The sequence below is a fragment of the Glycine max genome, chromosome 15, assembly GCF_000004515.6.
Source record: "Glycine max cultivar Williams 82 chromosome 15, Glycine_max_v4.0, whole genome shotgun sequence".
Taxonomy (NCBI): Eukaryota; Viridiplantae; Streptophyta; class Magnoliopsida; order Fabales; family Fabaceae; genus Glycine; species Glycine max.
The window spans coordinates 31,566,637-31,592,257 of record NC_038251.2 but is presented as its reverse complement, the minus strand read 5'-3'; the positions used below and the strand labels follow the sequence as shown (position 1 = coordinate 31,592,257).

The 25,621-nt window shown below is 33.3% G+C and overlaps 1 pseudogene; it reads right to left on the bottom strand.

Annotated features, from left to right (window-relative positions):
* Window positions 1–689: 689 nt before the first annotated feature.
* LOC102666490 (pre-mRNA-splicing factor ATP-dependent RNA helicase DEAH1-like) lies at window positions 690–23,012 on the bottom strand (annotated as a pseudogene).
* Between the last annotated feature and the right edge of the window lie 2,609 nt (window positions 23,013–25,621).

The following is a 25,621-nucleotide window of genomic DNA, read 5'->3' as shown; positions in this document are numbered from 1 at the left end:
TGCTTAATTATTGTTTTAGTCTCATTTGAAAGGTGTATTACTTTTAATTCCTAAAATTTAAAATTATTTTTTTTATGAATTTTACAAATTTTTTTTAGTCTCTAACATAGTAAATTAATAACTTATGACAACTTTTAACTCAAATTAATTTTTTAAACGCTTAAATTTACATTTTAAAAATGCAAGTACTGTAAAGCCCGCTACAAAATATTAAAACTCATCATAAAGTATCAATTTATTGTTAGAAGTAAAAAAAATAATTTGTCAAAATTCAGAAAATAAAAATAAAATATTTTTAAATTTTAGGGACTAAAAAAACAAATCTAAATTCTGGGACTAAATAAGTAATCAAGAAAAAATAAAAATGCTTCAGTTGTTGATAGACCAAACGAACTAAGCTAAATCACGGATGTTTCAGTGCGTAAGACATTGTGCCTCTTGTCAAGGATGAATCTATGTAGCTAAATCAGATTTTAAAACTACATTATAAAGTGAAGCATTAACAGTGAGGAAAAATAAAATCTGAAGTACAACATTGACAGAACAAGTCACGCGTTATAAATAAAATTAAAATGATAGGGAACAATATTGAAAAGGCATTTGCCAGATCAAATGAAATCTGTACAATCATCAGAAGTAAATAAATGCCTCTGAATATTTCTGGGTTAAAACAGTGCCCTTTAAGAAATGTATACAATATTAAACTAGCAATACTAACAAATTGAATTATAGATGACACTTGTTACAAAAAAATGAAACTGAAACTTAGATGACAAAATTTGTGTAAACGAAATCACCACTCACCAAGGGAGAGCTACTATAGCAAGTGAGGGTTACTACAGTCTAAGCTAATTTCAACAAGATATAATATGCATCCTATAGTATAAATTACGGCGAAAAAATATTTACAATACGTCTCCCATGTTTAAGAGTGACACTTTTTTATCCCCCAAAATGACTTGATAAAAGTACTTTCTCCTCCCAAAGCATATGTAAAGATGCCAACAATCTGTCCTACGATGCAAGTCCTGCTCCACGAGGCATTTTCTTCGAATATGCTGCCACAAGATTTGATTCAACAACTCACTAGCTAACGAGAATAAAAGTTTATGGCATATGGCATAAAGCAACAAATTATTTTTGTTATAACAATCAACAAATTCAAAATTGATTACTATGCTATACGCTGATTGTCCAAAATATCTCCCCTAGCTCACTATTACAATTACCTTTTTTGGCACTTAGGTTAAATTTGAATTTATTTAAATGTTCAATGAATTAACTCATGGCATAACAATAATTCTTGCCAACAGTCAGTAGTATATCTTTGCAAGCAGTCTAATTATAAAAGAAGGGATATGTAACAAATTATCTAATTAACTATCCATTAAGTTAAGCAAGTTAAATGAAAAGAGCAACATTATATTCTCTTGTAATATTCTCCTATAAATCTCTAATATATTATAAAGTGTTAAATAAAAAGGGAGATACTACAATAGTTAACACTAAACAGCCGAAAAATAAATTAACAGCATGTCATCCTATAAACTAGAATGGGCCATATTAAAAAGTGAGGGATTATACTTCACAAACTAATGACAAGAACCTTTGTTTGCTGCAATCTACAACCTGATTCTTTATGATCTATATTAATTACAAAACTTGATTAAAAGGTCAATTATCTGTAAAGCTCAAAGGGAAATGTTGTTGACTCCTTGCAAAAATATAATGGCAATATAAAGATGAAGAGAGAGAAAGAAAGATCATACAGTCTTCAACATCCTTAAGCTAGTAATAGTGGGGGCTATCTCCACCAACCACTCTTTCAACTCCGTCACCTGCAATTTGTGTATGCAATTTCAGCTACTGAAACATCTATTGAAAGAAGTCATGAAACATTTGAATTGGTTAACAGTTAGGAATACCTGTCTCATATACTCCTTGGTTGTGAGTACTAGTTCATGGTATACAACCCATCTGGGAAGAACCTATGAAAGGTAAACAAAGAGAAAACAATGAAATGAGAGAAAAGATGAGATTTTCTTTACAAGACCAATATCAGTCCAATGCACATAAATGCAACATAAAGTTGTTGGATTCTCTTTTCAAATTGCCTCAAATTGGAATAAAAACACGCACACATCAGATTGAATTGTTAGGATTTCTCTAAAAATTTAAGGCTCAAGCTCAGCAACATACTAAGAAAAAAAATTAGTTCCTTTATGATCATAACAGGACCAGGTTACATCAATATTACAGTTAGCGAAGAAGATATTCAACTCCATAGCACTAAATATCATGCTACTCAAGCTGTTCCTATAGATGATGAAGACTCTCCATAGTGCGCATCCACATTTGCAAATTCTTATATTTTGATGATTCAACTCCTAGGTTAGAATTTTCATTTGGATGTAATTTTTATTACCTTTTTATCAATAAACATTGAGGGTCCTAGGGTTTATCAAGTCTTAAGTGATTTTAATTATATCTATTAAATTAATGATGGCTTTGGCACGATTTGTTAGATTCTATCTTAAAATCAATTTGCATTAAGTGAAGTTGCACAACATATTGTATAAGCTGCAGTTAGAAAATTGAGGTAAGCAATGTGAGACTTCCTAACACACTCCACTAGAGATGTTTGCCAGAATGCCTACAAGAACAAGAGAGCCTAATAGAATAGGTGAGAACCAAGATGAGCTATAGGTTCCGATATCATGTTAAATTTCATCATAAAATCAATTAACATCAAGTGAAGTTACCCAATAGATATATAAACTGTACCCCGAGAACTAAGGCCGGCGATGTAGGACTTCCTAACATTATTATGTTTGACTTTGGTATCAAAATTATGTTGGAAAATTTTCTTGAAAATTGAAAACTTTGTAATAGATTCCGTTTGGGCTATATAACTGTAGTAATCTCTATGTAATAGATTACTCATCAACTAATGTTAGGTTACCTCAAATATTTGATTATCTATGACCTAATCAATTACCTAAATGATTATCACTCTTTCAGATGTGTTTTTTTTTTTTTTTGCCACTCGCACCTACAAAAGGTTTGAAACCAGCCCTTTCTTCTCTCCTTCGAAACCAGCCTTTCCTTCTCTCCTTCGGCTGAGAACAATGCTACTCTGCCCACAGAACTCCCACCCCAGATTGTTTCCTCTATTCCCTTTGTTGCACCAGCTTCAATCATTTATTCGTTGTTCGCACTTCACCTCATTTGACCACATACCAGCAACAATATTGATCCAAACCCGTGTCTCCTCCTTCATCCAATCCTTTAGATTCATCTCTTGCCCCAATCAACTGTCCAAGTACATCGCCTGCACTTGGGCTTCCCATCTCGTTATGTAGAGGTATTTGATCCTCTCACAATCCTAATCCTCTCTATGCTTGTATTTTAAATTATGAGCATTTATCTCCCTCCTATTTCTCTTGTCACCTCATTTATCAGATGTGCTATTCTCTTCATGGTTTGAAACATCCCCCTTAGGCCTGGTATGACATTACAGTTCTTCCTTGCTACAATTGGCATGGCTGATCACTCTATTTTCTTCATTTATTCTCTTGAAAGGCCATTACATTTGTTGTCTATGTTGACAATATTGTCATCACTAGCGATGATGAGGTTGGCATCCAGCACCTAAAAAACCATCTATACCGTCAATTTCAAACTAAGATCTGGACCCTCTCAAATATTTATTGGGAATTGAGGTTGCCTAGTCCCATTTCGGTGTTGCCATTACTCAAAATAAGTATACATTGGACCAAGACAAGACCAATATGCTCGCCTGTTCTCTGGATGCTCCCTATGACCCTAATGCTAACCTTCTTCCAGGTCAAGGAGCCATTGAAAGACCTGAGAAGGTATTGACTCCTAGTAGGCATCACCTTTGTTGTAAGTGCAGTGGGTTAGTTTCTGAATTCCACTTGTGATAGTCATAGGATGTTGTATGCATTATTCATTACATAAAAAATGCACCAGGTAAAGCATTATTATATGAGGACAAAGGCAAAGCAAAGATCACTTGTTACTCTAAGGAGTGGGCAAGGTTTCCTTTACAAAAAAATTTGGATCAATTTATTTGAATTGTTTATTACAATAATGCAACACAACTCTTTTGATGTTAACTAGAAATAGGGAAGGGAGCAGTCCATTAAAGCAACAGATGTTATCAGCAACATAAAAGAAAAGTACCTGTGCGAGCCCCGAACTAGGATGTATGTGAACAGTCTGTGAATGTTTAACAGTTCGATATGATCCATTCTTTTGCAGCCGTGCAGAGTGTGGGAAAAACCCTGCAACAGTTAAAATTAGATTCAGTATAATAAAAAAGATCCGCGTTGCAAGAAATTATTAGTCTTATAAGTTTACCAGATGTAATGGATTTCTTGATGGCATCTAAATATTAGTATTTGAAGTTAGTTCAATCTCAACCCTCTCTAAAAGACCTGCCAGTTGATCATGAATATCCCTAGCCCGTTTCATACTACTTACCTGAACATCAAAATAGCAAACAAATTTAGAATATTACAGAAGAAATCAACGCAGATGCATAAAAGCATTTTAACAGAGGAAAGAAGACCAAAGTATCAAATTGTCACAACCATAAATCATTATCATTTCACTGACAGATCATTGTTGAAATAGTTCATTGGTGATTCAAAGTGACTGGGGAACTAAACATGGACAGCATTGTCATAAGCTCACATACAAGTTCTAAACTGGTCTTTTATGAAACAAATACTATCAGTAGAAAAAATTAAAAAGTAATAAAAGAAATGGTAAGATATCCTTCAAGAAACCCAAAAAAGGAAAAGTAAATCAATAAAAAGAAAAGGACAAGTAGTAAGTACTAAGTACAACTTCACAAAACTAGCTAATCTCTTTGCAAAAGAAAACCCACTAAAGTAGCTATCAACCTAACACGACAAAAATTTACCACAAAAGCATCACACATCTCCGTGGTCAATAAGGAGAAGATGGAGGTAGTTTTTTTTATGGTAATAATAAATTTTACAGTCTTCAGATTGTCCAAAATTTTCTAAAATTATTATATTTAAACTCAAATGATTTCTAAATGAACTAATAATTAAACAAAATTAATTTAGAAATAGTTAACTAGAGTAACATTTCTAAATTATCACTACTTATAGTACTTAACCATGTACAGACGTGTGTACTAATTTCTTCCAGCATTTTCACTAAATATGGACGCACCGAATACTGGGTTTGTAGTTTGTTAGATAAAGACCCATACCTGTATATAATTCTCATAACACCATTGCGTTGAATAATTGATCTCCTTCCATGAATTGTACACCTGAATAATAATAATAAGGTTCAGTAAAAATCTAGACTGAAGAAACACCAATTATCAATTATAAACAAATATGCAATCCAATGATAGTCTGGCCATGTCCTACCCAGGTGAAAAAGTAAATACACAACAAGCACAAAATAAATATTCAATCAATAAATAGATCAACAATAGAGTCTAACATTTCACAGAAAGGAAATATGGATATAGATAAGATGATAACCAACAAAATACAGAAAAAAAAGAAGTCAGAAGAAACAGAACCTTTAGCAGCGCCATATGGTCTCCCACATTTCCAGTGTGAAAATTCAGCCTTGCATTGTCTGCATGTACTTGTTTATCTTTTGGACGGTAAAATATTGAGTTTCCAACTGAAAGCATAGCAGCAATAGAAATGATATCATCTGAACACTTGTAATTTTCTGAAGCCACTATCATTTTTGACAACATTGGATCAAGTGGGAACTCTGCCATCTGTCTACCCACCTTAGTTAATTCACCAAGCTTATTTAACGCACTTAATGCAAATAGAAGCTCCAAAGCTTTCAATAAGGCCTCAGCAGGTGGAGGATCCATAAAATCAAAGTTCAATAAGTCATGAATACCAAGACTTTTTAAAGTCAAAACTACATTTGCAAGGTTAGTCCTCTGTATTTCTGGTACAGTGTTATCATCCAAATCATTGTGATAATTGTATGCAGTATACAGTCGGAAGCACTTACCAGGACCCGTTCTTCCAGAACGACCAGCTCTTTGATTTGCTGAAGCTTTTCAGATGGGAGTTACTAGCAAAGACTTCATTCCTGTTCTTGGATTATAACTTTTCATCCTACAGAATCCTGGATCAATAACATACTTGATCCCATCAATTGTCAATGACGTTTCTGCAATATTAGTAGCTAGGACAACCTTTCGTGCCCCTTCGGGAGTGGGTTCAAATATTTTAGCTTGTAGTTCAGTTGGAAGGTTGGCATATATAGGGCATATTATTAACTCAGAAATTTTAGTCCCCAAGCCTCTAGTTCGATGTTTCAAGATTTCTTCTGCCGTTTCAATTTCTTCTTGACCAGTAAGGAATACCAATATATCTCCAGGAGGTTGAGTGACATGGATTTGAAAGGGATGTGACAATAGCTGCATCTAAGTAGTCAGCTTCTGGAGCTTTGGTATAGCTTATTTCAACAGGATATCGTCTCCCTGGAATTCTGAATATTGGCACAGAATCAAAGTAATCACTGAATTTCTCTACATCAAGTGTAGCACTTGATATCAGCAGCTTGAGATCAGGCCGGAAATGAGCAATATCCCGTAACAAAAACAGAGTAAGCAACCATTTTAATCCCTGAATATATATTCCACTGTCACATTTTACCTTAAAACTAAGGAAATTCAAATAAGTCCCTGAAAGTTTAATTCATCAAACACAATAATCCAAAATTCAAAAAAAATGTGCAACTCAAGTGATGATATTAACATATGTTTAGGGACAAAAATGATAGTATGTGGTTAAGTTTAAGGACTTAAACAACTAGAAATTTATGGGACTTATTTGAAATTTTTGTAGTTCAGGAACTAATGTGACAACACTATATACTTCCAAGGACCAAAATAATTTTTTACTGCAAAAATAGAGTGTGTGAGTAAGTACACGGGAGGATATTATAATGAACAACTACAAATAACATTATTTATTCATTTAACCTGAACATGCTCATCAAATAAATTCAAATATGATGAGCAAAGACCATGCATTGATGAGTTACAGATTGACCAGTAACCAAATAAAATAATTGCACAACAATATAGAAAAGAAATCCATGCAATCAACACCATGTCAGATTTCTTACATGTATAGAAAAACACTTGCACCAGACTCAATCAAATATATGCCCAAAGTGTCTTGAATATCACAATCAAACTGCTAATTGTTCAAGGAATAGAATTTAATTGTCTCAACTCTCAATCTGCTAGAATTATAAATAAGGCATGCAAATTTAGCTCGTCACAAGAATTTTCTGCCCACCTTCACTAATCCAAACAGAATATCAGTTGAGAGTGTTCTTTCATGATCCTCATCCACCATCACAACACTGCAACATTTGCAAACATAAAATAAGAGAACAATCATAATGCATCCAACTAAACCCCAAATATGAATCCAATATAAGCCCACATATAACTTTCCAAATCCAGCTCACCAAGAAATCCCCTCAGAGTGTGTTTGGATGGAGAAATTGAAAATTCTGAGAAATTTTAAATTCTAAGAATTTCAAATACTTCAATTGAAATTCTTTTATTTTCAAAATTTTATGTTTGGATAAAAAAATAAAAATCATGGGGATGAAAAAATGAATGAAAAAAAAGAGAAGATATTGTTGGTGTGTTAGTTATACGTGTTTCTCTATGCTCACACCCGATCGATATTTTAAGAGTTCAGACGGTGTTTCTTGAAGAAGACTGTAAGAAGAGAATTTCAATTTCTCACCTTTTAGAAGGAAATTAAAATTCCAAATTTTTAGTTGTTTAAAATTCTGTTTTAAAATTCCAAAATTTTAAATTCTTCATAAAAAGCATCCAAACAATGAATTCTAAATTACAAAAATTTAAATTCTCTGATAAATTACTTTCCTCAGTTAATATTCAAACGCACTCTCAGTAACATTCCATTTGTCATGTATTTCAGAATAGTCTTCTCTGATGTACAATCTTCAAAACGGATGGAGTAACCAACCTACAATTAAAAAATTTGAATTACACATTTGAAAGACTAAGACATGTGAAAGAGAGGTACGTATGTAATCAAATTACATATTAAAGAGAAGTTAAAATTTACCACTTATGTACATAAACATATCCACTTTCTAAGAAATAGGAAATCTTAACAGCAAATAAAATTTATAATAATAACCAACAAAGAATCTGTGTTAATATATTTAACAATGGAGGCAGCCTACCTCATGTCCTAATTTAACACCCATTTCTTGAGAAACTTGAGCAGCAACACTCATAGCCGCAACACGTCGTGGCTGAGTACATGCAATCTGCACAAAAATATAACCACCTTATGCTTGCTTGTTTCCTTCAGAGAGCATAATAAACTTACAAGATGTGAAAAGTTTCAAGCATTCATAGTTGAACGACCCAATCAAAATTAATTCTTAAATCATGGCTGTGGAAGCAAAGCTTCATGATGAATAAAAAATGATCCAAAGGTGTTTTGATGATAACAATGATGACATTAAAAGATGATGACAAAGGTGATGAACAAAAAGCTCAAAGATCAAAGAACAACTCAAGTGAATCAAGAACAAGTCAAGAGTTCAAGAATCAAGAAGAAAGTCTACAATCAAGAATCAAGATTCAAGATTCAAGATCTCAAGAATCAAGATCAAGATTCAAGACTCAAGATTCAAGAATGAAGAAAAGACTCAATCAAGATAAGTATTAAAAAGTTTTTTCAAAACTTTGAATAGCACATGAATTTTTGACAGAACCTTTACCAAAGAGTTTTTACTCTCTGGTAATCGATTACCATATTGTTGTAATCGATTACCAGTAGCAAAATGAGTTTGAAAAAGTTTTCAAACTGAATTTACAACGTTCCAAATATTTTCAAAAGGCTGTAATCGATTACAATGTTTTGGTAATCGATTACCAGTGCCCTTGAACGTTGAAATTCAAATTTAAATGTGAAGAGTCACATCCTTTTACTCAAAAGCTTTGTGTAATCGATTACACTTATTTGGTAATCGATTACCAGTGTTTGTTTCTGAAAAATCTAAAGATGTAACTCTTCAAAAAGGTTTTGACTCTTTCAAATGGGTTTTAAGTTTTTCTAAAAGTTATAACTCTTCTAAATGGCCTTCTTGACCAGACATGAAGAGTCTATAAAAGCAAGACTTTGTTTTGCATTTTTAATCAATCTTTCTAACAACAATCCTGAATACTTTTGCTTTTCCATACAATCCTTTACAAGCCTTGAATCTCTTTGAAACTTCTTCTTCTTCTTTGTACCAAAAGCTTTCTGAAGTTTTCTGGTTTTCTAAACCTTGAAAACTTGTGCTATTTATCTTTTCATTATCTTCTCCCTTTGCCAAAAAGAATTCGCCAAGGACTAACCGCCTGAATTCTTTTGGTGTCTCTCTTCCCCCTTTTCCAAAAGAACAAAGGACTAACCGCCTGAATTCTTTTGTGTCTCCCTTCTCCCTTGTCAAAGAATTCAAAACGACACAGTCTGAGAATTCTTTTGATTCTTCCCATTCCCTAATACAAAAGCGTTCAAAGGTTTAACCGCCTGAAAATTCTTTTGTATCCCCATTCACAAAGTATCAAAGGTGTAACAGCCTGAGATCTTTGTCTTAACACATTGGAGGGTACATCCTTTGTGGTACAAGTAGAGGGTACATCTACTTGGGTTTGACTGAGAACAAGAGAGGGTACATCTCTTGTGAATCAGTTCTAGTGGAGGGTACATCCACTAGGGTTTCAAAGAGAACAAGGGAGGGCACATCCCTTGTGGATCTTTGCTTGTAAAAGGATTTTTACAAGGTTGAAAGAAATCTCAAGGACCGCAAGTCGCTTGGGGACTGGAGGTAGGCACGGGTTGTTGTCGAACCAGTATAAAAACTCTTGTGTGTTTGTTTCCTTCTTCCCTACTCTTTTACTTTCCGCTGTGCATTTAATTTTCGCTTTTACTTTCTGTTAAGTTTCTCTTCTACTCCATATTCTCTTAACAACAAAAGTAAAAGCCTTAAAAGAGTAATTTTTAATTGGTAAAGTTTTAGGAATAATTAATTCAACCCCCCCCCCCTTCTTAATTATTCTGAGGCCACTCGATCCAACAATGGCCACTGTTCTTGAAATGTTTTTTTAGGAAATACAGTAACATACATGGAAAAACAAACAAATAGCTACTTGTTCCACATTTTCTAAATAATAGTCGACAAGGCATACAGCACAGGAATAGAGAAAAATGAAACATCAACAAAGTAGCACTGCCTTGTCAATATTTGCATGTTGTAAAATAAAAGTCAATATAATGGGGGCATTAAGTAAGGTTTTCAGATGAAATTCATCTATTGTAATCACATAAAAAGAAATCAAATCGTACCATTCCACGCTTTGTGTAGCTAGCTTCATGAAGATATTGGGGGATCTGTGTTGTCTTTCCGGAACCAGTTTCTCCAACAATTACAAGTACCCATATAAAGAGATTATTCAAAGTTAATTTGAATGAATATACAACTGTATGCAAGAAAATACTAATAAAAAGGTAATGAAATCAAATGAATACAAATATAAAACAGTTCACTGACAACAGAGAAGAAATTCATTCATTGTCAACACCAAAATATAAAAAATAATAGAATAAAAAAATATGGGAAAAGGAAAGAAAGGAATAGAGGGCTAAGAGGGGGGACCATGCCTGGTGATTATGAACAGCTTCGAGCAATTCATCCCGATAAGGGAACATAAGTAACCTTTTCCTCTCCTCCTATAAAAAAAAAAAGACAACAGAGAAAGTGAATAACACTGGTCACCTTTTATAAATTAATATTGCCAGAAGATTGAGATTTTTATTTCTTAACCCTCAAGTTTTAAATGGATGACTAATAGTCAACCTCAAAGCTTGCTTTCTTTCTCAAAGAATTAAAATATCAATAATATGATTGATGTAATTATCCCATTAACCAATATAATAATAGCCTCAAGTTATCTTTTCCAGTTGCTATCTAATACTCTGAATAATAACTTCCTACCCTTTTCACTTGTATTTTTTGTAGCCTCAATCATTAGTTAAGACTAGAAGAATATGGTTAAGTGGCACTAAATTTATGAATGGCCAAACCTCTGTTTTCATCTAGACTACTTATTAAAGGGGTTTGCCCACTTTAATTTACCAATAAAATAACAATATGATAGAAACTGAATCAAAACACCCTGTTATGATGACTCCACCATAAGTTTGTAATTAGCTAAAACATTTGTCGAGAGATGAGAGAGAAACAGAGAGTGGGTGAGAGAGAGAAACAAAGTGTGGGTGACAGAGGGATCCCGACGTAGCTACGCCGAGAATAGGTATGGCCAACAATCTGCAGTGACACTGGCAGCACAACGACGGGAAAGCAGAAGGACAAATTGGAGGGATGCATCGAACGTTTGCTCCTTCTATTTCACAAGATTTCTAGAGGAGATGGGTGAGAAGGATCTGTGATTTGAATTTAAGAAATGGGCAAAGGTAAGAGAGGTCTTCATTGCGAAGAAAAAAAATAGAAGTGGTCAGAAGTATGGCTTTGCTAGATTCAATGGAGTGGTTGACGTGGGGATGCTTGAATATCAACTGGACAACATGATCATTGGGGGTTTGAAACTGTATGCCACAGGGCAAAAAGGATGAGTAGAAACAGGGCAAAAAGGAAACAGAACACACGTTCAGGAACAAAGGACTACTAAACACCCACAACGAATGCAACCACCAGTCTCATACGCGATAGTGGTGGCGAAAGGAAACAACAACATGGAGAAGAGATGGTTTCCAAGGCACACAATTCTAACGAGATCAATCTCTCATTTGACATTGCAGCTGAATATACCCATAGAGGAAACTAAATGGTACAGTAATGCATGGGTTGGAAGATTAAGTAACCTGGTGCTATTCGATAAAATGGAAGAGGAAATCATGTGGGTTGGAGGAGAAGGCATCATGCCAAAATACCTAGGTGATGATATGGTATTACTGATGGTACTCACTAATACAAGAGCTGAAGAAATGTGCAGAGAGGGAGCTGTGAATGGAATGACCTTATTCTACTGCCTGGAGAAATGGAACTCGAGCATGCGGACCGAATATAGGCTGGTGTGGATTTAGTGTTGGGGAATCCCATTACACGCATGGGACAAGGAGAACATCAAGAAGATTGTGTCGGTGGTGGGGGAAGAGTGGAGGTGGATGATGAGATTGACAAACTTTGGCGGCTAGATAGGGCTCGGGTGTTGATTAAAACACCACGAAATAGAATGGACTTGGCTTAGAAGATGCTAACAAATTGCAACTTTCAATGCTAACAAATTGTTTGAAGATGCAACATTCCTACTTTGGACTTGGCTTAGAAGCTTCGAGAAAGACTTCACAATCCATTTAAATCAATGGTCAAGTAACCTTAGACAGGGTTTCATGTATTAGCAGAAGATAGAACAAATAGGATAGTAGCATATGTAGATTTCAAATGTAGCCATAGTCTGGTTCCTATTTAGACTATGTTTGTCTGATTGAGGAACCATTTTTATGGTATTCCCTAACTATGTAATCTTAGTACCTCTGATACTCCAAATTATATATATATATATATATATATATATATATATATATATATATATATATATATATATATATATATATATATATATATATATATATATATATATATATATAAAATATATGTGTGTGAGAGACCACCTTTATGAATTCACACACTATATATTTATATATATATATATATATATATATATATATATATATATATATATATATATATATATATATATATATATATATATATATATATATATATATATATATATATATATATATATATAAATTTATGCTTGCTGATAAAAAAAAAAGATGTATGGTTGCCTAATTCTTGTTAATTAACTTGTATTAGGATACCATATTTCTGCATATCTTGGTGCTGATGTGTATTTTGTATAGTACCTCTTGTACTGTTGTTTATATCTAATGTATTAGTATTTTTGCTCATAAAAAAATGATGACTCCACCATGATATGCTGATATTAGTGTGATATCGGTACCTGCGGTGGATTTTACACTGGAAATCTGGAATGAATGGATTACAGTGAATTGAAATAGAAATTACACAACACAGGGTAACAAATACCTTGCACCCTCCCTCACTCTTCTCTATATTTTCCTTATCCCCCTTTTGTCTCCCTTTTCCATTCTATATCCATACATGTCAAACTTTTCCTTCCAAATGCCTTTAATTATCCCATTGGCAATCTATTAAATTAACCACTTCCTTGAGATCCCAATCCCCCTTCAGTGCCTCTCTGGCAATCTGTCACATTAATCATTCCCTCCCTATGCAATAAAATCCTCCGCACTACTTCCTAATATAATCCTAGTTATAGATGGTTCCACACTCCCACTTGAGTAACTAAAAATTGCTTCTTATTTGATTGAAAACTACTACACCGATCTATTCTCCATCTTTATTGTCCTTTTTAAGTTTAAATATGAGGAATGTTAACAACACATAGTATCCAACACACCACTCTTTGATTAAATTCCTATAGGTTCCACTAAATGACAAAAGAAACTCATTAAATAGGGGGCATGACCCACATCATTAATGGATCCCACAAGAATTTCACCTTATAATGCAGAGTGTTATGTAAAAGAGTATGTTAGACATTGTACTGTTAGCATTTCTCTTAAAATTAAGCAAATGTTTAAAATATTTTAATTTCATTTATTATAACAATATTAAATATTTAAACAAGTAAAATATAGATGTAAATTTTTTTTATTGGGAAGTTAGTGCCTGTCAATCTGCTAGCACCTAATAAATCCATCAATGAAATAATGAAATGCTACCTGAAGTGCCTCGAAAGCTGACTTCGCTTTGGATTTTTCATGTGAATCTTCCATCTCTTCATAATCAAACTGCAAAGAGAGATTGACTCAAACAAAAGGATATCACCATTGAATACCATGAGTCAAGCTGTGTAATCCAAATACCTTATCTCCCTCCATTACTGATGCCTTGATAAAATCAATCTGGTCCTCAAACACATACCTAAAATAGTGAGCAATTTTAAAATAAATTATTTGTATGTTCAAAGAAATATAGGTGATAAATAACACCCTATACTAAATCTAAACAATAAAAAGGTTAAATTACTTAATAGAACACTAAATTATTTAGGAATTTTTAATTTAGGCCATAAACATTTTTTTTACAATTGGGTTATTGATCTTTTGTATTTGTTTTCTAATTGGGTCCTCGTGATATAGCTCTATCTAACTAATGTTTGTTTTGTTCACAGTTAATTAACCAGAGAGACCCAATTAGAAGGAAAAAAAATTGTTTAGTGACCTTCAAAAATTTAAAATTGTTCAATAGGACCCTGAACCATTTGGGAATTGTTAATTAGGTCACTAAACAATTTTTTTAATTGGGTCATTGATCTTGTATTTGATTTTTAAATGGGCCCATGTGTATAATTATTGGTTAAATTAGTTTTTTGGTCCTCTAATTTATTTAGGTTCAATTTGGTTCTCTAATTTTTTTTATCCAATTAGGTCCTCTATTTTTTTTTTGTTCAATTTGATCCTCCAATTTTTAAAGCTGAATCATTTTTATGGGAAATTTTGCATTTTGTGACGGTTTAAAACTACTTAGTGATGGTTTTGAACTACCACAAGTGTGATTTCTTACAATTTAGATCGAAGAACCAAATTGAATCGATTTAAAAAATTAGAGGACAAATTGAACCCAAAAAAAAACTAAAGGACCAAACTGAATTTAAAAAATAAATTAGAGGACACAAAAACTAATTTAACCTTAATTATTCCACAGCAAAACAAATGGTAGTGAGACGAAACTACACCATAGGAAACCAATTAAAAAAAATACAAGATCAACAATCCAATTGGAAAACAAAAAATGTTGAGGGATCTAATAAAAAAACTCCTGAATAGTTGAGGGACCTTCTGAGCAATTTAGCCTAATAAAAATATACAAACTTAAGACTTCAATGCCATCCAATTGCTAGACTTTCATCGCATAGAAGCAAGTAATACAAAATCAGATTACAGTATAATGTTGAGCAACAGTTGTTTCAAGATGAACTAACTCACTGATAATCATCAGAGACTTGTTTTTTATTTTTTGAACCAAACTTCAGTGTTGCCTTTCCTGAAAGATATATATAATTCAGAACCTAGAAGTATAATAATACAGTTAAAGAATAAGCACTTCTTTCTTAAAAATGAGAGATTTTATACAAGTATAATAATACAAATATATTTACCAATTTGATGTTCTTCCCAAGCCTCTTGTTCAACAAATGGATTCATCTTATCCTCAGCATTTAGATCCCTATCAATAATATAAAAAAAAGCCACAAGATGTTTAATTAAGCAACTAAAAAGTTCTTTTGAAAATTCATGCACAATCACAAGATAAAAGCTTGACGAAACACATGATAACTAGTATTATGAGAATAGACTAGTATGTGATTCCACTTTCTTTTTTCTTTTTATTATATTTTTTCAACTGGAATGGAGATCATGTTGTTAGTGAAATACCTGTAATGCTGCATAGCCACAGAAAATCTCTTCTCCTGATTAACACCACCTTCGTGATCATAAGCTTCTGGCATTCTATACTGCAGTTTCAGGAGAACATATGAGCGTTTGGCAAAGAAACATATAGATTTGTCAATTTTACTTATCATATGCCCATATCCCTTTGTTAGTGCCCAGATCCCAAAAGGATTAAATACTGTCGGATAAAATATCTTTACACCAATTTCCAGTACAAATGAGTAGGAATGTATTCTATTATAGAATATAGAAGCATACATACATTTGTAATCATCAATAGAAAGTAAAGCAGAAATAAATGTAAGCAGCTTAATTTAAATGAATAAAAAACTATATTTCAACAATAATCAACAGTTAATAAATAAACCAGCTGGGATCTCACACTCAAGGAATACGAACTTATAGATTACCATACCCCATTCGCATTGTCAGCCTCCTCTGACCGCTTTTTCACAAGTTCATATATCTCTTTCTTGTACCTGGGGACAATAAACGAAACAAATAAAACTTTTCCTAGGTACAAAGAAGCTATATCTTTGATATTTGTGATTGGAATCTACACAATGCACAATGGTAAAAAGGCTGTGGTTCCCATGTGCAAATACAGAATACACAAATATACTTCCAAAACATACAGATTGAACATGATAAAAAAACAAAAAACTAAATTAACAGTTTGAAAATAGGTCAAAATTACTATTAAGGAAGGATTATGATGGAAGCCCAAATTTGGGCATAGCATTTCCTTCACATGATTCAGTCACTACTATCTTTATTAGATAAATTAAAGTTGAAAAAATTAAAGGTCTCATATAGTAAAAAAAGACAAATTGAAGAAGGGGAACTTAAGAAAGCAGTAAACAAATAGATTACCTCAGTTCGCGATATTCTGCTTCTGAAAGCTTCACACCTTCAAATAGATATTGCTCATCTTCTATATCATCTATGCAGTGACAATGCTAAATTATTAAAATTCAACAATAAAATAAAGGTCTTATAATAAGTAGGTTCCTGAACTATTTAGATATTTTTAATGAAGTCTCCATTCTTAAAAAAAAAATTGTAATTGGGTCCTCAATCTTGTATAACTTTGGTAATTGGGTCCCTAGGATTTTTAAAACCAACACAAATTGTAATCTGGCAGATTAAAGCCACCTTTTTAATTTAGGGACCTACTTAAAAATTTCCAAATAGTACAGGAACCTACTAAATAATTTAACCTAAAATAAAGAACTAGCATGTATAATAGCATACCAAACAGCATAGTAATAGGATCAAACTATAATTTGTTTCACTGACAGAAAATCAGATCTAACAAAGAACCTAAGAAAACAAACTAATCGTACCTTAGTTCTTCTAATTTCTTTTCCTCCCTTTTCTTCAAGTATTCTTGCCTTGAAACCTTTCTGCAATGACATGGTATGACAGTAAGTGACACTTGCATATTGTGCTCAACTTTAAGCCATTACCAAAGCAATTAATAGCAATTTGTCCTTAAACAAGACAAGGGAAAAGACAAACAACGATAACTAAGCCTTATCTCATTAAGTGTGATTAACTACTTGGCAAACAACACCATTGGCAATCAAAAACCAAAATTTCAATAGCCAATTTAGACTAAAGTCATTTTCCATTGTTTCTCCTGAAACTTAATTCAGTCTTCCCCTATCCATTTTACTCAAAATATCTTCCATAGTTCCATTCAATAATACAAGATAGCTCTTCAATCCTTTATGCATATTTACCACACAAAATGCCCTTAAAGAAACCATGTGTTGAGCGCCAAAGAGCAACCAAGAAATCAAACCAATCCCAAACGAAGAAAGTTTAGAGATAAGGGCAACTTGCTATAACACTTCATTTACTCCAGTCAACACATTTGAATTTAATATTTGGTCTCTTGATTTTTCTGGGATGTTTTCAAGCAAACCATTCTTCCAAATCCTAAACATTCATTGATAGAGCTAACTAATAAACCCCTTTGGAAATCAAAAGCTCTGTTTAGTTTAAGGACAAGTCTTTGGTTTGGAAAGTGGTGCTTAATAAAATAAACTACTAATGACAAGTTACAAGCTCATAGGCCACATAACATTTTTACATTTCCCCCCTTATATGTGTGTTATGAAAGGTGTTTGTAAGGAATCTTTTCCCCTTATGTCAACAGACAAGACCTTATTAGGTCTAAAACTTTGCACCTACCGTTGGAAATTAGCCTGTTACAGTATGCGGATGACACAATCTTCTTCGGGGAGGCATCAATGGAAAATGTTAGAGCTATCAAAGCAATGATGAGGGCTTTTGAACTTGTATCGGGCCTCAAAATCAATTTTGCTAAGAGCGGTTTGGGTGCTTTTGGGGTGTCGGATGAGTGGAGGAATGAGGCAGATGGATACCTCAATTGTAGCTTGTTGTCGTTCCTTTTTACGTATCTTGGTGTTCCTATTAGAGTAAATCCGAGAGCATGTCAGATGTGGGACCCTATAATAACTTAGTGTGAGAGAAAGCTAGTGAAATGGAAGCAAAGACACTTGTCTTTTGGGGGGAGAATGACTCTCATAAAGTCAGTACTAACGTCCATTCCGATTTATTTTTCTCTTTTTTCAGGCTACCTAAGAAGGTGCAGGACATGCTAGTAAGGATACAAAGAAGATTTCTATGGGGAGGTGACCAAGAGCAAACCAAAATAGCTTGGGTCAAATGAGATACCATATGCTTGTCGAAGGAAGCTGGGGGCCTTGGACTCAAAGACACTAACTCCTTTAATTTGTCACTGCTGGGCAAGTGGAAATGGAGTCTATTTCACAGCAAAGGGGAGTTGTGGACTAGAGTATTGCAATCAAAATATGGAGGGTGGAGGGGTTTAACCGAGGTAACCACAGGAAAGGATGAATCTGTATGGTGGAGGGATCTAAAGATTATGTTTAATCATCCACAATATGGAGACAAATTGAATACTATGACAGCATGGAGGGTTGGATGTGGGGAGAAGATTAAATTTTGGGAAGATAGATGGTTGGGTGGAGAGGACACGCTTTTTACAAAGTACCCGAGGTTGTATTCTATTTCTACTCAGCAAAATCAATACATACAGCACATGGGGACATTCAAAGAAGCTGGTTGGGAATGGGATTTTAGATGGAGAAGAGCATTGTTTGATAACAAAATTGAGATGACAGTCTCGTTCTTAGCGGATGTTGCATGCAGTACAATTCAGGCTCACAAAGAGGATCAGTGGGAGTGGAAGGCAGACCCGAGTGGACAATATACCGCCAAATCTGCCTATTATGTGTTGTGGGAGGAATTATTGGAACAACAACAAGATGGAGCATTTGAGGAGCTGTGGAAACTTAAGCTGTCGCCAAAATTTGTCATATTTGCATGGAGGTTAATATGAGATAGATTACCAACTAGAGTAAACTTGCAGAGAAGACAGATTCAGGTTGAAGATTCAACATGCACATTCTGCAGAGTTGAGGAGGAAAGTGCAGGCCACTTATTTTTTCAGTGTGGTAAGATAATTCCAATTTGGTGGAAGTCCTTGTCTTAGGTGGGCATGTCGGGGGCATTCCCAAACCATCCAAGGCAACACTTTATCCAACACATATATGGAGTGACAAAGGGAATGAGATCTAGAAGATGGAAATGGTGGTGGGTGGCACTAACGTGGACCATTTGGCAGCAAAAGAAACAACATCATATTCTCAAATGGTACACTCAATGCTAATAGAATCTTAGATGATGCAATTTTCCTAATGTGGGCGTGGCTCACAAATTTGGAGAAGGATTTGAACATGCATTTTAATTACTGGTCTTCCAACATCAGAGCGGGATTTCTCAATACAAGAGGATAGAACTTTAGAGCAGATTTATGTAATATGTTAACTAATATCAGATTGGTTCCATGGGCATACAAAATGTCAATGGAGCATATCTTAATGTAATATGTACTCCTAGTACCACTGGTACTCATTAATATAATATTATTTTTGCAGAGCAAAAAAAAAATTATATATTATCACTACTCAGCCAAATTATATGAACTCGTACTTTCAATATCTTAACTCATCAGAACAGTAAGCAAGCAAACGATCAGTTATCCTCAAAAGATGTTGCCACCTATCAAGCCTAAATACTCCAAAAATGCAAAATTATTGTTCTGACGCATATCCAACACTGATATGTGTCTGATATGTCATGATATGTATCCATTATTTTTTTATTTAAAAATAACTTAACAAACACAGCTAAGATACTGCTAAGACATGGCTCTGGATATACAACTTCATATTTACTCAAATTTTTAATTGTTAAATTTATTGTTAAAAAGAACTTTTTTGTTAAAAGTACTTCTGCTAGATTTTCAGTTTACTGCTTTCTTTGCCTCAATGGCTAACCAGGTTCTTAAAACATTAGTCAACATGCTTATAAGTTGTCCACCACCTAAATATTCCCCAAAAAAAAACTCTTTTTATTCTGAACCTTATACTACCCCACAAATGGCAAATCTTGAAGGTATTTCTCATGTAAAAGAACATTCCCCCACCCCACGCACAGACAAAAATGTAATAACAAACCTCAAAGATTGAATATCATCCTGCTCTGCAGCTTTAGATCTTCGAATTGCCTCTTCTGTTGGAAGACAGGTTAACCAACATAGGAATATAAGGCATATAAACATGCATGAAATTACATGGATATATATATATATATATATATATATATATATATATATATATAAGTTTAACAAACAACTGACATACCTTCCTCCTTCCGTGTTAATTTTTGTTCAGTCAACTGACAATCAAGAAACAATTAAAACAATTAGAAGGAAGCAACAGAAAATATAAAACATTAAAAAGATATATATTACAAATGTATGCATGGAACTTGGTAAATGTGCTTCTAATATAAACATCATTATATTCTTCAATGATATTAAAGAATCTAGCAAGCATTAAAAGGACAACTGGACAACAAGTTCATAATGTTATGAGCAATAAGTATGATCCACATGCATTAAAGGCTGATAATAGCAAAGTCTAGAAAATCTTTTGTGCCAAGATATAGTTGGTATCTAAGTCATCCCCCGAGCCAAGATAACTGGCATAAATTCCACTAATAATTTTTCACAGGGTTGGGCAACATAACACTAATTACAGTAATACAACCACATGAGATAGGCAAGCAAGGTTAGTAGTTTGATTTACCCTATCTAGCCACTAAGTGTCTATTTATTTTGAATTGGAGTGACTACTTTCTTAAAGAATAATTGATTTGGAGTTCTTGATGAATGTTGGGTGTGTCTATATACTTCTAGCCTAGAGCAGAAACTTGGTGGCAGAGTGCAATTTTTTTGTTCTACCATGCATATGGTTGGAGTAGAATGCAGACATCTTCAAAGGTGTTTCTATGCCCTTACATATGCTATAGGGCAAGTTTAGTGTATGCTCTTTCTTTGGTGCTACAGCTATGGTCAGTTAAGGGGGACAAAACAATCTTATATGTGAATAGAATGGACAAATTTGTTGCTAGTTTAAAACTGAAAGTTTGAATATCCTTGTTTCTTGAGGGCCCTTTGGTCATCAAGGAGTCCCTAATTGCATTATTCCTAGTTTCTCTCCAATAAAACTTCTTCATTTATAAAAAAAAATAATACTATTATAAAACAATAATAATAATAATAATATACACCAGAGGTTAATAATAATATGAAAATCTTAATTTTTATATAAAAATATTATGCATTGTTAACCATCTAGCTCACAATTTCGCTCATTCTTTCCAATAAACTTTCTTCTTTTATCCATAAGAAAGCATTCATGCAGCTACTACTTAACACCCTAACTTACAGTGGTATTAACCAACAACAACAATAATAGTACTAATAATCATTAAAGAAAAATGACCAAGTACACTCTTTGATCTTTCAATCTTTCTTCTTCGGACTGTTTGCAAATAAGAAAGCAATCATATCAAGACAAGAAACGGAAAATAATAATAATAATAATAATAATAATAATAATAATAATAATAATAATAATAATAATAATAATAATAAATGCTTTTACAAAACTGATGTAATAAAACATCATATACACAAAGGGAAGTTTTCTTAATAAATTCCGCTTTCACATTATCAACAAAAAATAGACTGCACAAAATCTAGTTTTCTTTTGAAAACATAAATCATATTTAAGTCAGGCAAATAATAGCTCATTACCACCATGCACATATGAATCAAAATATCAGTAAGAGACCTAATTACCCGATAAACAAAGCCAGAAACTCAATGATTAATAGAGTTGAATATGTTTATTAAAGATTACTGAAATACACCTTAGGAAAAACAACAATCTAGCTGGCAGTGCAATAACATACATAAATCAAACAAGTGGATATGACAGAAATTTCATTATCAAATATAGACTATGTCATGTATAAGCACATTTATTTATACATTTAAAGGGGAAAAATACCTCAGAATCACTAACTTCATCAGGGGAAGTTCTTCTCTTAACTTGTCTCTCCTTTTCCTTTATCAAAATTACCTGCAGGATTGCATTTGGTGAAAACAAGTCACATGCTGTTAGAAGAACCATTGACTAGAAACTTACCATGAGCAAGAAATATGTAAATGAATCTAATAGGTTATGAGCACATTGCCTCATCATCTTGATCATCTTGAACTTCAGTTTTTTTCCTGAAACATTTTTTATGGTTGTCAGACCTTCTAGATGATGCAGTAGTTACTGAAGATTTATCTACATCGTCATCATCACTATCATCATCAGCCTTCAAAATTGAGTAAGTCTTCTACTTCCTCTCCAACATTGCAGCTTCTCTCTCTTGTTTCTGATATTGCTGATATAGAATGCAAGAGTATCAATAGACAGCAGATATTAGATATTTCTACAGGAAAGGATTTGCTAGACGAACACCACAAAGATGGCAGTATATTATCACTGCACGTTAGATAAAATAGAAAAACTCACATTTATACCAGATGATCTACGAGGAACTCTTGAGTAAATTTCTTCCGCAAATGCATGAGTGTCCATTGACGAGATCCCAAACTCCACTAGTTTGCCCACCAAATGAGCTGGAGAAATAACTTGCTTGGCTGCAAAACCAAAAAAGAGATTACCAAAATACTGCACATGAATCCCAGACATGATTTCCAAATTGACTATAGAAGAATTTTTAAGGCGAGAAAACAATATTAAATGAATTACATAGTCTAATCATGTACTGGACAACTGTGGGCTGAGAATATCCCAGTAGAGACATCAACTTATCTGATACCCATGTCTTTAGACTGTCGTCACTCTCCATTGTCACTGCATAAAGTAATATAAAATACAACACATCAGCCTAATTTCGGAGTACGTGGTTAGGAAACATGACAAGAGTGGCTCTGAAGATGATGTTAAAAATTTAAAATTCTTGTAAGCCCAGATAGAACTTGATCTATAGTTGCAAACACAAGTAATATATAATCTTTGCATCTAATGTTAACAAATGTCACTGGAATATGTAACACTTATTCTGGTGGGAGCTGCAAATTCAATGAGAAAAAAAAAAGTATGTATCTTCCTTGCTTAGATGCTACATATTGGAGAATTGATACTTTGATGAGTTGAGAGGTTTACTTATCATCCTAAAAATAAAGATTATCGTGTGTCAATGAACAATGCTCTGGCAATTAAAATGTATATGGTGTGGTATTTTTTTCACTGGCACCTCACTCCCTTTTGTAATTAGGTTAACCATAGTAAAACAAAATGGATCAAATGTTAATGCAACAGCCCAAGCTTCTGTTTCTTCAAAATGGATCAAATGTATATGGTGTCTTTTATTTCCTACTTTGAGCAAATATTTTATGGGCTGGATACATCTCATTAGTGCAAAATATACGACAATAAAAAACTTAGGATTAATGACTTTTGTTATTAGTCACTTCATCCTTTACCATTGAGCAGTTTAAATGGTCATTTAGATGAAGGGTGTACATGATGAATTGATTCAATTGCTATTACAATATAGCAGAAAGAAGAGAAAGATTGACAGAACAGAGAGATGAGAGATTCCTTATTCACTAAGTGAAGTAGTTACAGAAAACACGATGCCCAGTTATTTTTATTTTGAGGAACCTGGCCCCTTCCAAACTGATGCCTACAATATTTCTGATCCTAACTCTCCAGTCTCTAGTCTTATAGTTTGTATAACCTGATAACTAGCTCTTACTAACTGCCTTCTAGTTATTTACACAACAAACTATATAACAGTCTTTGCTTTGTACCTGTCAAGCAATGCAAACAAACCTCCAAATATCTTTATGTTGGTAAATATTTGTGTTTTAATTTAAAATTTATAAATATATATTAATTCTATTTTATAAAATAAAATATTTATTTTAGATTTTCTTAAGATTTTGTTTTAATGAGTCAACTAGTTTGTTATATTTGTTTTTGACAACTGTAGGTTAGTTTCCAACAGTCATATTTTGTTAGTTGCTTAAGGTGACCTGTGCCTATATATTTTCTTTCCTCCTTACTAAAAAGACAGAGAACGTCTGGTTTCTTTCTCTCAAGAAAAGTGTCTCTTTCTTTTCCTATAAAAAACTTATTTTTATGAGAGCAAGAGCATTGGTGTTCAGAAGGTTCGGGGATCCTTTTGCTGCACATGATTGGAACCAATGGGTTGTCGTATCTTGGGAGAGGAGCACAATCAAATTTTCCTACCAGTGCAGTGAGGCGTTTTCTCTCTAAGGATAGCGTTTACGCGCTTTAACCCAGGCTATATCTTTTTTTCCCTAATTTATTTTTTGTAGAAGCAAAGCTTCATGATGAATCAAAGTTGATTCAAAGGTGTTTTGATTATAACAATGGTGATAACAAAAGATGATGACAAAGGTGATGACAAAAAGCTCAAAGATCAATCAAAGAACAACTCAAGTGAATCAAGAACAATTCAAGGTTCAAGATCTCAAGAATCAAGATTCAAGGTTCAAGATCTCAAGAATCAAGATCAAGATTCAAGAATCAAGAGAAGGCTCAATCAAGATAAGTATGAAAAGTTTTTCTCAAAAATTGAATAGCACATGATTTTTCTCAAAACATGTTTACCAAAGAGTTTTTACTCTCTGGTAATCGATTACCAGATTGTTGTAATCGATTACCAGTAGTAAAGTTGTTTTGAAAAAGTTTTCAAATTGAATTTATAACGTTCCAAATAATTTTAAAAAGCTGTAATCGATTACAATGTTTTGGTAATCGATTACCAGTGCCTTTGAACGTTGAAATTCAAATTCAAAAGTGAGAGTCACATCCTTTCACATAAAAGCTTTGTGTAATCGATTACACTGATTTGGTAATCGATTACCAGTGGTTGTTTCTGAATAAATCAAAAGATGTAACTCTTCAAATGGTTTTTGACTTTTTCAAATTGGTTTTAAGTTTTTTCAAAAGTTATAACTCTTCAAAATGGTTCTCTTGACCAAACATGAAGAGTCTATAAAAGCAAGGCTTTGTTTTGTATTTTCGATCAATCTTTCTAAGCAATCTTTCTATCAATTCATCTCAATCATTTCTTTCAATCATCTTTCAATATTTTCTTTCATCTCTTTCAACAGTTGTTCTGTTTCATCTTCTCTTCATCTTTCTAAAAGTTTTTATTCAAAACTTTCTCTTCCAAGAAAAGTTCTTTGTTCAAAAACTTGTGCTATTCATCTTTTTCATTCCCTTCTCCCTTTGCCAAAAAGAATTCGCCAAGGACTAACCGCCTGAATTCTTTTTGTGTCTCTCTTCTGCCTTTTCCAAAAGAACAAAGGACTAACCGCCTGAATTCTGTTGTGTCTCCCTTGTCAAAGAATTCAAAATGACACAGTCTGAGAATTCTTTTGATTCTTCTCATTCCCTAATACAAAAGTGTTCAAAGGACTA